Source organism: Bombus vancouverensis, chromosome 10 (genome assembly GCF_051014615.1).
Source record: "Bombus vancouverensis nearcticus chromosome 10, iyBomVanc1_principal, whole genome shotgun sequence".
NCBI lineage: Eukaryota > Metazoa > Arthropoda > Insecta > Hymenoptera > Apidae > Bombus > Bombus vancouverensis.
The window spans coordinates 9,601,792-9,616,872 of NC_134920.1; the positions used below are offsets into that span (position 1 = coordinate 9,601,792).

At 37.6% G+C, this 15,081-nt stretch overlaps 1 protein-coding gene across 5 annotated transcripts in view; it reads left to right on the forward strand.

Moving 5' to 3' along the window:
• The window catches only part of LOC117157048 (uncharacterized), a 172,981-nt gene that overhangs the window by 18,970 nt on the left and 138,930 nt on the right, over positions 1–15,081 (forward strand). Inside the window, exons 1-2 of one of the 5 annotated variants that reach the window (XM_076621968.1) lie at positions 7,521–7,735; positions 8,969–9,101. The exons of 2 other annotated variants lie outside the window; for them this stretch is intronic. The gene's annotated coding sequence lies outside the window, so the exon portion shown is untranslated. Of the gene's footprint in view, positions 1–7,520; positions 7,736–8,968; positions 9,102–15,081 lie in introns of those variants that run through there. 2 more of the 5 variants (XM_033334706.2, XM_076621969.1) reach the window with 2 other exon arrangements.

Below are 15,081 nucleotides of genomic sequence, written 5' to 3' on the forward strand. Positions count from 1 at the left end.
AACAGCCAAAAAATTCTACCAAATGTCCAAATTGGACAAATTGTAAATGTAAACAACTAAATAAAAAAAAAACTTTATTTATCATCGTATCGTTTAGGGCGAACGATACTACAATTTGTTAGGTAATTGTGGGAAAGTTTCACGTTTATCGTTAGTCGATTTCTAATTTCATGTTATTTCACGTCACTTTGAACTCGCGTATCGTTAGTACTCTCCTGTTTGAACAGCTCAAGCGTACTTGGATTTTTCTGAAGATCTATCTCTCTTGTATATTACACGCACAATTTCAGGTCCATAGGGATATCTTCGTGAAATTGTCGTATATATGCATAAGACATATCCATACGAAGAACGATGTGGCGGATTTCTAGGTGTACGAATGCGATCAACGTCTTCGTACGAGCCAAGGACGAAAAGAAACGAAAGGTTTCATCGAGCTGAAATTTAACCTGGATCGGACGTAATCTAGATCTGACCTAAACAGAGTCGATCCGCGTACACGAAATCTAAGCCTGTCCTTATCTGGTGTAATAACGTTGCTCCGTTTAGTGATAAAAGAGGCTGGAACAGGTTATTATTAATCAAGCGTGCTCAATGTGCCAAGTTATCTTGTAATTTGATTAATTAAAAGTTTCCTGGCTAGTCGATAACGAAGGAGAAAAACCTCGCTATTAACGAAGTCTGCTTTATTCGGTGCCGTGACGTTATGTTCGAGCGTTCGATAAAACGTTCGCAGAAAGAAACGAACATAAATCATTTTCTCAGGCGCAAGCTCCCCGACAGAACTGGTTTCGCAAGATCGAAATGAACAGATTGTATTCGTGACCGTCGTGTGACCCTGCGACTGCGATAGATCAGGGAAAATAGTTCGCGAAGATCATTAATCGAATTCAACTACGTTTTAATGAACCTTCTGGCAAAAACGGTCGTCGCTTTCATTATTCCGAGTTAGGAGAAATGTAAACAACAGGACGAAACGTAAGCGACCACTCTACTTCCCTCGTTCTTCTCTCTAATTGCGTTTTCCATCATCCGTGTCTCAACAATGAGAATACCGTAGCACCACTCATGAGATCTAACGTTATTCGAGCTTTCCTTCTGATGAGACTTAATTGCGCGTTCGACACCCACGGACAAGCAGAATTTGCATTCGTCGTTTCGATGGTTCCACCGACTATCGAGAATTAACGGCGCTCGTATCAGACAGGAACGGAACTGTGCTACGAGAAAGAGGAGAGGAAGAGTTGAAGTGCAATGAAAACGCTTCAATTTGGTCACCAGATGTTTGGTCAACCGATGAACGAGTAAAGTTAACTTTCGCGTTGTGTACCAACGACGTTAACGCGGCGCTGCACGACAGACGTTCGGTCAACAATAGCGGAGAGAGAAAGGTAAAGAGAAATAGAGAGAATATCCATCGACTCGACACTTGATTTTGCCAAACGCTAAAAAAAACTCTGCGAGTTCATATTTTGACTGCGCTAACTGCGCCAATAGTTGTCCTCTTACAAATGAGAAAGTAATTTATACTTCCGTCTATCGTACATTTGCATGAAATTGTCTATCGAACCAGTTGTACAACGTTATACACGTGCGCGTAACAATTACCGAGGTTGACGGAGTAGCTTCTACGAGACGGAAGTTCTTACACGAGTATTATTACCTTCTATTAACGACGATGACAAATGCATTTCTCGGTACTCTTTACGTTACTCTAAGACTTTTAACGAAAGTTTGATCGGCGTTTCTCCAATTTGAGCGAGAAATATATCAAAGTGAAACATCGACGGAACATTATTCAAAACGAGAAGCCAAAGCTCGTAGATTAGAAATAATCGCAGAGAGTTGTAGGGTCTCTTCGATTAAAATAGATTGCCTGGAGTTTTTTTAAATAAAAGAAATTGTAGACAATTTCTTACGGTGGAGAAAGTAACCTGGAATTTCGAGAAAAGAAAAATCGTTCTTTGCGATCTCCACTTCCGATAAGGCGATGGAAGAGAAGAGGAAATGTTTGCAGCAAGAGAAGCCTCGACTATATAATTTTGCATCCTGAAATGATTAAATGACAGCGGCGAAATTACGCTTAATTGGCGGTGTACGTCGGTAATCGTACGAAAAACGCATAAAACTATCGTTTGGACGGGGCGACGTTAATTTGAGAAAATGAAACCGAGATAAGATTTTAGTTATTGCGGCCGCGGTGGCGTGATGTGTGTCGCGTGCTTCATATTTGATCCTTCACGCAACGTTTGCATTTGTCTGCTTTTTGCCCTGCTCGATGCGAGTCGCTTAAAGTGTTTCCACGAAACGCGATATTTTCCTACGAAAAGCACCGAGACCCGCGTTACAGTGCAAAAGATCTGTTCGTTCGCCGCGCTATTTCTGTCTTTCTGTTAATCTCACAGTGAAATTCGTTTATTTTCCGGGCGCTGCGCTCTCACTTAATAGCAGAACGTTTTTCATTTTTTAATACCTCGCAAGGCTTTATATGAAAAAGACACTTAACTGCTGCTAATTCCATCTGTTTTTTCATTCGTTTATCATTTCACGATTCGTTTTAAGTTTGAGATAACATTGAATAAAAAACGCGAGCGATTATTTTCTTTATGCGAAAATTTCCAGAGTGGTTATACACGATTGATTCGCATTCTATTTTTCAACGTCACCACGCGGGATGACGAAATTCCATTATACTTTTACAAAATGTAACAGCTTACTATAAAATGTAAATCGTGCTTCGTGAACTGGTATGAAAATGGATAGATTCGTTCCGTCGCGACTCTGCTAATGTATAAGCTAATTAAGTACGAGAACTCGTTGTTATTACTGGAAATTAACGGTTCTAGGAACATAAAGTATATTTTTTCAACGAAGGGCAGAGAAGGGATCTAAATGAAGTTAACAAATGCCGCGAAAAGAACGATAATTAAATTCATATTAAAATCCATCAACCTGCTTTAATCGGCCTGATTCAAGACAATTCCATTCGGCGCTTCGATGTTTTGATTTACCAATTAAACTAGCTACGATTTATTGGAGCAGTCAAACGTTCGATCCATGGGATACAACGCAATTATCTAGATTAGTACCGAGTTGCACGATCTGATGTGCAATTAATAACGATGTATCCCACTTCTGACCTTCCAGAATTGGATGGGATCGATACCATACGGCGAGACAACTCCGTGTTGGTTTATGTCCCTTTCTAGATACCGCACTTACGCTAAACTCGACAGAACCAGGCCAATCGAATCAACCCGATTTCCAAATTATATTACATCGATTACCAAAAATCCTTATCACGAATTTTCCTCCCGTCTCATTGTTAAAACGATACGAAGATCGCAGGAGAAAAACGCGATAAGTACGTTTCGGCTCGTTCTCTTGATTTTGATCCGATAACAATTTAGATTCGAAAAATAGTTGGTAAGTTAATAATACGTTACGATAATCAAAGGTATAAAGAATAGGCGAGCAATATTTCAAAAATTCTGAAGCGAATGGAAAACGCATGTTCAGCTGCGATATTAAATATTAAAATAATTTTAATAGTACGGAATTAATCGACAACGCGGTGAATCTTAAAATAGCTTGCCTGTACAAGATAGGAGACGTGATTTATCATATTCTTTCTCTATAGCCTTCATATATCATTTACACTGTCATTTATCAAACGATGCCGATTGTATGCAAATAAGAAGATGATTCTCGCTTTACTGTGTTCTGATGTATATTGTTTGGCCATGAAAGATTTTCCAAACAAGCTCTCGGAAGAAGAAAATATAGCCGAAGCAGTAATACTTTTCCGTTATATTTTACCGGCACATCTTCGCTACGAACGCTATGGTGGCGATCGATGAATAGTAATTCTTCAACGCTTGAAATGCACTCCGGAACAGGGAAACAGGAGCCGATAGCTCGCTCACTTTTTACCAAGATACGCGTCGATACTTCATATGGTTTTACCGTATCCCTGCTGGCCGATATGTACGGTCCTATTCATTTCGCCAATCGTAAAAGACTGCATTCGTATCCTGGGGTTATTTTACTCCATCGAACTTGCAGCGGCGTGGACGAGTGGAAAGGAATAAACGTAGAGAGCTATATATAAAAAATAAAAAGCGATTGCCACCGAAACAGTCGTAAAACGTAGATTCAACTGTTCCCTTAAATTACCACGTTTCTATTCGATAACTGTAAAGGGGCCACCAAAAGGCTGAAACTGAAACGTTGATAGGACGAATGTTCGAAGCACAGGGTGCAGTGCAATCCCGCTTTAATATTTATAGCCTATAATTTCAACGCGGGAAGCAAAGAAATTGCCGAAGGCTGTGTTCAGAAACTGAACTGTTTTACATTTAATCGAATCTTTTTCTACCATTCGAAACCACCCCTATCGTCGTTTCGTCGATAACACGAGAAAGCTCTCGTTTAAGTTTACGCCATCCAAAAATTTCCTTGCTTCTCTTCGTTTCTACGGTATACTTTCGTTTACTCACCTTGAATTATCATATTCATAGGCTGTTAATGGAAAAACCTGCACATATATATCTGTAACGTTTAATATTTATATTAAAGGTATTTTCACTAAAGTTACTTTTAGAAAACGGTCGATGATCTTTTTCCGCTTCTTTAATTTAAATTTGTTCAAGCAAAATCTCGCTTTCAGTTCGGGATCCACTGTTCGTATCCCAACAAAATTGTGTTCGATTAAAGCGGCATCAGATAACCGCGAGTCTACTCTATGTTTTGTTCCCTTTTTAATCGCGAACGCAACTTTAGCCTTTTACTATTATATAGCCGAATGATATATCGCGAATATACAATTTTCCAAGGTACAAAGGAGCAACATAATTCCCGATAGCCTTTCTAAGAGGCTAATTGATGTTTCGTCTCACGTGAACAAACGTGTACCTGTATCCATGGGGGGTAAAGGACCGATAAAGCAAGCGGCCGCATTGAAATTTTTCGCGCGATCGACTCGCGACATAAATATGCCCGGGCGCATTTACATTTTTATCGAATCTCGGCTCTACGTACACGTGAAATAAAGCTATCGTATAACGGGCGGGCCACGACGAAACGATAATGCCGTGGGACGTGTACAGCTGTATACGGGGTGAGGCCGGGCTTGAAATTGAGACTAAGTGGCTGTATTCCGTAAAACACGTACTCCGATATCGTCGTTACACCGTGCATACTCGTGAACGTTATCATTTTTTTTTTTTTTTTTTTTTTTTTTTTAGAGATAACCCGTTACGCTTGTAATCGTTTAATATTTCGGTGGTTCTAGATATATAGGAGAGATATAATAACGTTTTACTCGAATATAGCGGTTAAATTAACGTAGTAGAAGTTTGGAGAAATTATGCAGAAATTTTGCTAATTAAGAAAATATTCTCATGTTCTACTTCGTTTGCCTTATGTGCTGTCGCGTTATGTAAATTTACCTTTATCCACTGTATTATTCCGCTACATTTTTTATGCATATACGTCATACGTTTGTTTGAAAGTATTTATTGGAACAAGAGAAAATAAATCTACATATGAACCGTTCAGAGGCCACATTGATCAGCTTCATAAGTTGAAAAGTGTAACTCGAAAAGTACAGAAGACTGGTGATGCCACAGGCATTGTCCATTTGTACATTTACCTTGGGCTTTACCATTGTTTATGATTTATGACAATGAATTCACAAGAATCTTTGAGAAATAAATAGTTTCTTTGAGAACTAAATATTAATCCTGCACTTATGTAATGAAATGAATAAAAAATGGAGTTGACCAGTTTAGTTCCTAAAAGGTCCATATATATGAAAAGTATGTTTGGTTCACTCACATTTTGTAGAATATAACCTCGTTGTGACTGCATCCATTCGGCAATATCCTGTAATAAATACAAAAATAGTTTATTAAATATAAACCAAATGATGGTGACAAGAATGCAATTGTTCTGCGATCCAGCAAACAGTTGAAGAGAATTATATTTTACACAAAGCTTTTGTAGAATTACAATTGCCACAAAAGTAGGATCAAGTCTATTGTTATGGATCAGGGAGAAATCAAAATTCCCGGGGGCAGTTATTGGATTTTCAAGCAGCAGGCAGCGTTGTATCTACACAACACTCGCGTAACAGCGCTAAAAGATTTAAAAGAGGCCATCTGCTTCTAGGACGACGAAATAATGACCCAGCAGAAATGAGGATCTTTAGGTGCAAGGCTATCCGCGACAATAACTCTATTACATTGACCAGACACATTTTCTGTGAAATTTTGTCGCCACTTAACGAACTAAGAAAGAATATTAGCCATTTTTTAATGCGAAATTTCGAAAGCGATTGATCTTTCTTAAAATTCGATAAGAAAAATTGGAAGGTTTGTAAGACGCAATTAGACGCGTATAATTTGCCAACTGCATACGAACATTGTTTGATTTTACTCAATTAGAACGTTTTTGAACGTTCCTGTAGCATTAATAAAGTTTTTAGTTGTTAACGAACTATTACATAAAACCGAGCATACGTATGAATCATGAAGAAAAATAAGCCCATCAAACGGTAATCTGAATATGATAATATTTCTCGGAGAAAATTGGTCACGGTCTCGTTTAATAGCCACATAAATTATTTCTTTTCTACCCACAAAATGGCTGCCGATAACGTCGACTTTATAAATTTTCTTTTATCTATCTTTGATCGAAACTTCAGAAGTTTTGAACGTCATTTCTTCCCGTCTGCGCGCCTGTAAACTTCCTCATATACAACGGTGTTTGTTCGACGTAAGAGTTTAAACACCTAATTTCATTATCGAACAATTTTTCACGTTGAAATATTCACGCGCATATACGGTACGTTGGGATCAAAGATAACAAATTCAATATTTCAAAATACAATGACTCGTAAAGGTATTTGAGCGGTTATCATAGAAAACGTATTACTAAAACATTTTCAAATTTTATTGGTACAGTAATGAAGTATGTCTGTCGTGATCATATCGATAAAATTTATAACCATTTCGAAAATATAATATATGTAGAAGCTACAAGATAAATGATTTCGTAATATATTTACGAAAGTACCTTCTACGAGCAACCGTATTTATCATAGCTATTAATGAAGAAAAATTGTATTTGAAATACACGCACGCATCCACATATATCTTTGTAATAAAATTATTAACTGTCATTCTGGCGAATACACGAAACCAATCAAATGTTTTATTTGTCAAAATTGTAATTCGTCAAAACATATAACCACAAACCACGGGATAACATAGAATGATTGATAAAAATCTGGTTACCTTATGCGATGGACGAGGAGTACACGATATTTGCTAACAATAATTTCATCAATCATCCGAATATGCGTAAACTATTCGTACTCGTGAACTATGCACGACGCATTTACTATACCTTACATGACTAGTTCGTTTAGCAATATATTTCCCATGATTCCCTTGGCATGTCGGTCGATATCAGCGCCACTTGTTCGCAAAAATCGATATTGGAACGCGATCAGTCATACGTCATACAGCATCGTTCTTGTTGCGCAGTTTCCATCTCGATAGATTTGTGTTTATCAGCCGCAATTTGTATCGTGTCTTGCTACCGTTCGAACGAGAGACAAACGATTTAACGAGTAAGTGATAACACGTGTATACCGCTCGAAATGCCAAACAACGACGACATCAGGAATGGAGTGGGCTGAATTCATCCTACTTTCATATATGCCACATAAGTGAGTCAAGTTTTAAAAAACAGATAAGTTTTCTAGCTTTTCATGCATATAAATTAATGTATTTATTCGAATACAATGCAATCGGCATGGAGCGATTCAGAACGCGAGCATTTATGGGAATGTTAGGTTAAAAACAAACAACCAATATGCGTCTAATGCGTAGTACAAACGACAGAGATTATGAATTCTGTTCACTTCTCAAACACTATTCGTTCTTTGAATGTAAAAACAAAACAATATGAAGAAAAGAATCATAACAAACGCTGGGTTATTCATAGAATTCTTCAGTGACAACCATCACTTGGTTTGAAATGTTTATCTCTAAAAAAATGTCTGTTATTACATGTTTTGAAACGTGCTTGAATACGTGAAACGTACAAACTTTGATTTTTTGTTAGTTGTACGACTGCGTCGTTATATTGTTTTCGTCTAAATACCTATGTATGAATGTAAATAAACACACGTCTTCTGTTCGCTGGAACATTCAGAAAATGTGAGCTATTTACAAAGAGAGATAATCCACTGGATTGCGTTCGGAGAAGGATATTTTAAAAAGGAACGGAGCGTACGAAGAATGAAACACTGAAGGAAATCACGTTGGGGGGAAAGCGAATATGAGAAAATGGTACCGAAAAGACTAATGTATTGATTCTTTTGCAATATTTTTCCCATGATTCCCTTGGCGCATCGACCGATATCAGCGCCACTTGTTCGCAAAGATTGATATTCAAACGCGTGAGTATGTGATCCGTCATATTATGGGAACGTCGTTCTCGATATATGTAAATGTGAAACAAGTGCAACATATTCTAATTCCACTGTAATTATTGTAAATATCATGGTAGGTAGCACGTAACGTAATAGAACTATTTTTATGAAGATCGAATTAAATTATAATTAATTACTTTGAAAAATTGATCACAAAGATTACATGTCGTGAATCAACGATTAATCCTAACTGTCATGGCGTCGATATGTCAGGAGTGCCATAAAATTTCAAATATTTATACGTGTATACTACAACGGGTTACTTGTTTGCTACCACTTCTTGTAAATTGCTTTTCTGACTTGAACTTTATCAAAATCGATAGTTTCATACACGAGGGTGAATATTGATAGATTAAAAGAAATATAACCTTTTTTTATATAATTTCAAAAACATCTATCTTCCAGTATACCTACGTACATGTATCATGAACGCTATTTCTTATTTATAATCTTCCATATGTTTAGGTGTTTCATTGACTCGATGAGAAGTAAACTGGTTCCGCGACAAATCGTCTAGGCAGTGCTTTCCTGGGCACATCTCATATTCTCATGCGACACATCATACGCAAAGTTACTTTACACATCACTGTCTTCATCAGTAAGTACCATCATGCATTCCATACTTTCTGTTAACAAATTATTTCCAATATTTATTGCTGTAACGGAAATGTACGAATTATAATCCTGTAGCGTGTATCGTGTAACGGAAATGCTGAAATTATCAGTTGACAAAAATTAAATGAGAAAATCGGTTTAAAATTTGCATATATTCGTTCAATTAATACGAGCGTAACATGATTTGCTTTAAATTAACGGTGTTACACTAGCGTTACCTGATCGAATTGGCAATTTATCAAACCATTGGAAAGTTACAGCGGAATATTATAGGGAATTTATAATAATGAGATAAATATTAACATTATGATGCTATATAAGTAGGAAAATATAGCTTACTTTATATTGTGTTCTTGAATATTTAACGTTTAATAACATGAACATGAAATAAGCCTGAGGAACATCAGATATGTTAAAATACACGTTTGTATAATAAAGCATGCTTCAAAAGTAAGTACATAGATACATAATATTGCAGCATAGAAAATTATAGAGTATTATACGATATTAAAATACTTTGCTCGAAGGAAACTACAGTTAATCAATTAACTAGTCAGTAATCAGCAGTATGAATTTTTGTTCTTTTTACAAACAATTTTAGTAATGTATATATGTATCAATGAAATTAGTCGTTCGCATATTAATGCTTTCATTATTATTCACATCGTTATTATTCGCACAATAATTTCGTTGAATAATCACGCCCTTGTTTCATGAGGCAGGAAACTGATTGTGCTAGATCGAACATGAAACTAGATGAAAATTTATTTCAGGTGACAATTATATATATATACATAACCAATACTTAACATTTTTCTATTGGTTGCAAAGTGGCGAATGCATTCAATGCAAATAACGGGATTTAACAATTTCATTTAAAAAATACCGATTTTGTGCTAATAATAAAAACAGCATATCTCATGATGATCTTCTATAATGAAATGTCCATCACGTTTATGCAGTTTGACATTTACGATATCTATTCGATATGAAAGCTAAGAAGAATCTAAGCTCAGGAGACTAGGGATAAAATACCCCAAAACACGACCATCACAGACCATCTCGGGGTCATTATTTCTAGCTACTTGCCACGTATGATGGATAGACTATCGGTTTATCGATCGACCCATGCATTATTGTTTAATAATTCCTGGTCTTTTCCGCGGTCAAAAATAATATTTCACAGTTAAAATAGGTGACAGACATCGAAGTTCCAGATTCGTATATATTTACGTCTCGGACATTCATTTTTCATAGCTGTGCTATTACGGTTCCGAGGGAATCTCATTTTATCAAAAATTGTACGAAGCTGATGCTATTTGTTAGTTTTTCCATTACTAGAATTTACTTTTCGCGAGGACAGGATTCGAAAGTTATAAATTCGTTCACTGAGTATTTTACGCCGGCTAGAATTATTTTATTTCCCGGTTCCGTGAGCAGAGTTAATCATTAATCAGTGATGAGTGAACACGGAACCGGTGATTAGACGGTCTGAATGGACGATTACATTTGAGAACGGGACTAGGAACCGATAAAATTTCTCGTGCCTGCAACGAGCGCAATTATCTTCGGACATCCTGCAATCGAAATATCGATTTACGCTTTTAAGTAAAAGCCGTGAGTCATGCTGTTGGTGTCTTTCTCGCCGAGACTCTTGACGTCAAGCACACTCGCTCGTCGAGCGGCTATGAAACAGCAATGGATGTCTTGTGCATGTAAGTGGCCGCATCTCGCAAGATAGAAAAATGTGCAAAAAGAAAGGAGTTATAAGCCGCAGGGAACCAGGTAAAACGAAATTGCGCCGTTTTATTCTTACCACAGTTGTGGCTCTGTGTTGGGGAGTTGCAGATAAACCTCACCCACCACACGTGACGTCCAAATATCGCGAAATGTCATTTTCATTTAATCCGGGCAAGCTTCCAGGAAATACATCTCCGGATTGAATAACGAAGGAACACGTTCCTTTCAATCTCAAATTGGTTCGATCGTATTGTCGGGAAATTTTCTACACACTTGTAGATACACGTTGTATATGTATATTACGTTTTCCTTATGCAATATTATTATTATTATTTTTTTTTTACAACTTTTATTCCACGATATTAATTTTATAAATCAGCTTCTTCTTTCTTTCTTCGTAACGAATCGATATACATACTCGACTCCTCAGCAACTTCCACGTTCATCACTTTTTCATTCTTGCCTATTCTTTCCTCCGACATAGTTCAGAACTGGATTAGTAAGCTTTGTGGCGTACGTTTCAACCCCTCCTCTTTCTCCTGATCATAGACATACGGTAAAATCGATATCGTGCTTTGTCTTCTTCAACCCCATTCGATGGTAACGTGTTAACATTCGGTCGGACTATACCCGAGCATTGACGTAACCGTTACGATATGTCGATATCCCGTCAGCTACTCGGCGAATCGTATTCTTATCTCCTAGTTCGATCCTATCGCCTCGAATTCCCTTCGAATCCGAAGGCCAATCCTGTCGATTACCTCTGCACGATTATTCCTCGTCGTGTTTTCCTCTAACGATCGTACTTATAGTATTCTCGGGATCGGCGTACACTACCACGAAACACAATATTTCCTGGAGACAATCGCGTGTGTACGACTACCGGTAGTTTATTCACGAGCAGCCTTCTCAACGTATATATGCAAGTAAGCAGGTATGCACGGGTTAGGAAACACCAAGAAAAGCAATACACGCGACCAGAATAACTTCGCACCTCGACCGCTGAGCCTAAAACTGGACCAACAGGGTCTAGAAAACCACTGTTACTCCAACTTTTCTATTTAGGCAAACTGATTTATGGGTCAATTATCGACCCTCCGCTGAGAACAGATAACTTAACTCTGTCTTCCTTGGAGAGTTCCTATTCCTTTCCCACAGGTTCTTTTCTCTTTTTTACGATATTAGTTTTTATATGTTTTGCGGACGAGTGCCACTCGAGTTTAATTCTCTGAGTGATCGTATCGTTAATGGATGGTATGTGTGGTTTATTGATGTTTGAGTAGGTATTTTTTGCTTCGTGACCATATACTCTCGACGATGCTTTGGTGGTATAGTGGAAAGGTTCTTGATAACACGTTACGACATAGTTATTTGATAGGTGTATTACTGACCGTTCTCGTATCTCGTTTTTCTGGTCACGAATTTCCTTAGCCAGGTGGAAAAAATATCAGAGATTCGGAGATGACAAAGAGATGGTAACGATTTTTCATGGCAAAGCCGTGTTTTACAAATCGCCGTAAGGAAACGTGTTCTGCGTTCAATTATCTTGAAATATCCAAACACGCGCCAAGGAAACGCATTTACACAGCTTTAATGCTTAATTATTTTCCATTCGTCTATTTTCCTCTTCTTTCCATCCACAGTCTCGATACGGTTATTTTAACAAACGTTCGCGAGACCGACGATTCTTGTAGAAAGGTTTTAACGATTATTGTCGAGGGACAAAGGCAAGCCTGTTAAACGTCTACATTTTATTTCACCGATCTTTAATTTTTAATGTTTCCCGTTACGGATAATAGACAGATTTGCGTGATTTTTCATTAACGTTATGAAAATTTAAGATTCGTTTAAAGCGTGTCAATATTAAAAATATATTAAACTATAGGACGGATTTAAATTAAGAATTCTCGGAAACCTCAAACAGCTCTCATAACACGTTTTCACGAAAAACCATTTTTTCTATCGTATACGCCGGGAAATGTATTCGAACGTATCGCAAAGCTGGGATTCGTTATCATTCGAATAACGATAATCAGAAGCGGGTGTCGCGAGGACGAATAGAAAGAGGGGAAAGGGAACGGAAATATTTTCCTTTTGCATGCTAAATTTTGACATAAAATGCAAATTTCTTGGATCTCTGTGCGCGCGGTAGACACTCGACGTTCGAATCACGTGTGAATATTTCCGAGGTATAAGGCTGTCTCGTCCTTCTCTCTTCCAGTGAATTTAGGCCAGGTCTAGATCGACGAATCTCACTCGTATAAATACACCTGTCCGTGTTTTCGTTATTAATACCCCGATCTCTGTACGAAATTCGGTTTTGCACGCGTCGTATGACTAATTTAAATGTTCAAGTATCCTCGTCTACGGCTCGCGGTAACATATTTAATTTCCAACGCGAGTGCATAAAGTTCTTCTCAGCGTAGTAAATGAAATAAGAAGAAAATATTTGTGTGGACGGAGATGAAAAATTGGAGAGGAAATTTCGTCTCACGTGTCGATAAAAGTTTTCAATTTAAAAGCAAGTGGCAAATGAAAGCCACGCTTTTCGAAACGAATAAAGGTCCCGCTTCGAGCTCGGTACGTTTAAACGCGTACCGATTGACTTCGTGTTTGTAATTGTAAGTGTAATTTTATCTGGCTTCCGTGTACCGGTCGGCAGAGCCTTATTTTCACGCATCCGCGTCACGCTATTCTCTATTCCCATCTTGAGAATGACTATTTCCAACTACTAGCTCCATTGTATAGCCACGTTCGGTCGAACTTTCACCGTAAACTCATCTTTTTCGAAATCTAAAGTTTCGAACTTTCAATGAAACTGTTGGCGCTGACGTATCCACCGACGTGTTCTGTGTTTTAAAAGCTCAGCCTGTGAACTTGCCCGCAATTCTCTCTCCATCCTCGGATTCGTCCTACGAATTTATCCTGTAACTCGAGAAAAGTTGGTTAAAATTTCGTTTTTAGCAGAGAGGCGGATTCCAGCTCGAAGTTGATAATACCCGAGATAATACATAGCTTTCTTCGGACGAAAAGAAAGTTACAAAATCGGGAATATTTCTTCGTGCAATGCTTTTCACACGGCTGTAGGTTTTAATTTTGCTCGCGTCGTCATTTATGAAACTAGCAGTCGTCTTCGAATATTTATTTCTTTATTTTAATCTTCCCTCAAACGAAATATCAATGAGAGCAAAAGTACGTAAGTAGCTTTCGTTTGAAGCGTCACGTATAGAACGCACCACGGCGATAGAATTCCATCGAACAGACTGTAAACTGCATTGGCATATGTTCCGTAAGAGAAATACGCGGTCTTTTACCCGATGCGTTTACCAACGAAACAAGATTTCTTTTTCAAGTAGATTCCTTCATCCGACTTTCATCGGCAAAACTTTCATCATCTCGCGGCGTGCATACAGTCTGCCAGTGAATCAATCGAATACGTCAGATACAAGAAAATATTACCAACTCTCCGACTGATTAAATGTTGTTCACCCAATACGAAGTATCTCGCGCGTTCAAGGTGGCATACATTGATGGAATGGTTGAAAATTGAAGCAAATGTCATAAGCCAAAATGAAATTGCTTTCTATGTTCTATATATATGTTCTATATATATATATATATATATATATATATATATATATATATATGTATGTATGTGTTATTTGTATAGATCTGTTACATCCCCTGTGTTGTTGCAACATTGTCGAAAGACTGAAGGCGCTATAGAAAAATGCTATGGAATATGGATGAGATATATCTCGAGGCACTTTCCGATATTATCACGAATTTGAAAATACCTGAGGGAGTCGAAACATCGTGGAAATGCTGTTAAACGGTGCAACCTATTCGAGATTCGAAAATATCGTGGGACAATTTATTGCGAAAAGTATGAAAATTCTTTGAAACGTTTCATCGCATTATTGCAGTCTTAATTTATACTTCATAACAATTTGCTAGTTGCCTGAACATTATGTATCCCTAGAGACATTGTTGCAAAAATTAAACGATGCGCGTGCTTGCTTCATGCCATGCTCCCAACATTGTTTCGTCTCATAATGATGACCCAGGAGACACTGAACCACCTTCGCGACATTATAATGTAATATTGAGAAAAGTAGTCTACGTACTGTTTCGCGACATTGTTTCCTTGCTCAAACACATAAAAATCTTTAAACAGCCTAGAGATACTTTTCGCAATATGACTGTAAATATGAACAGATAGG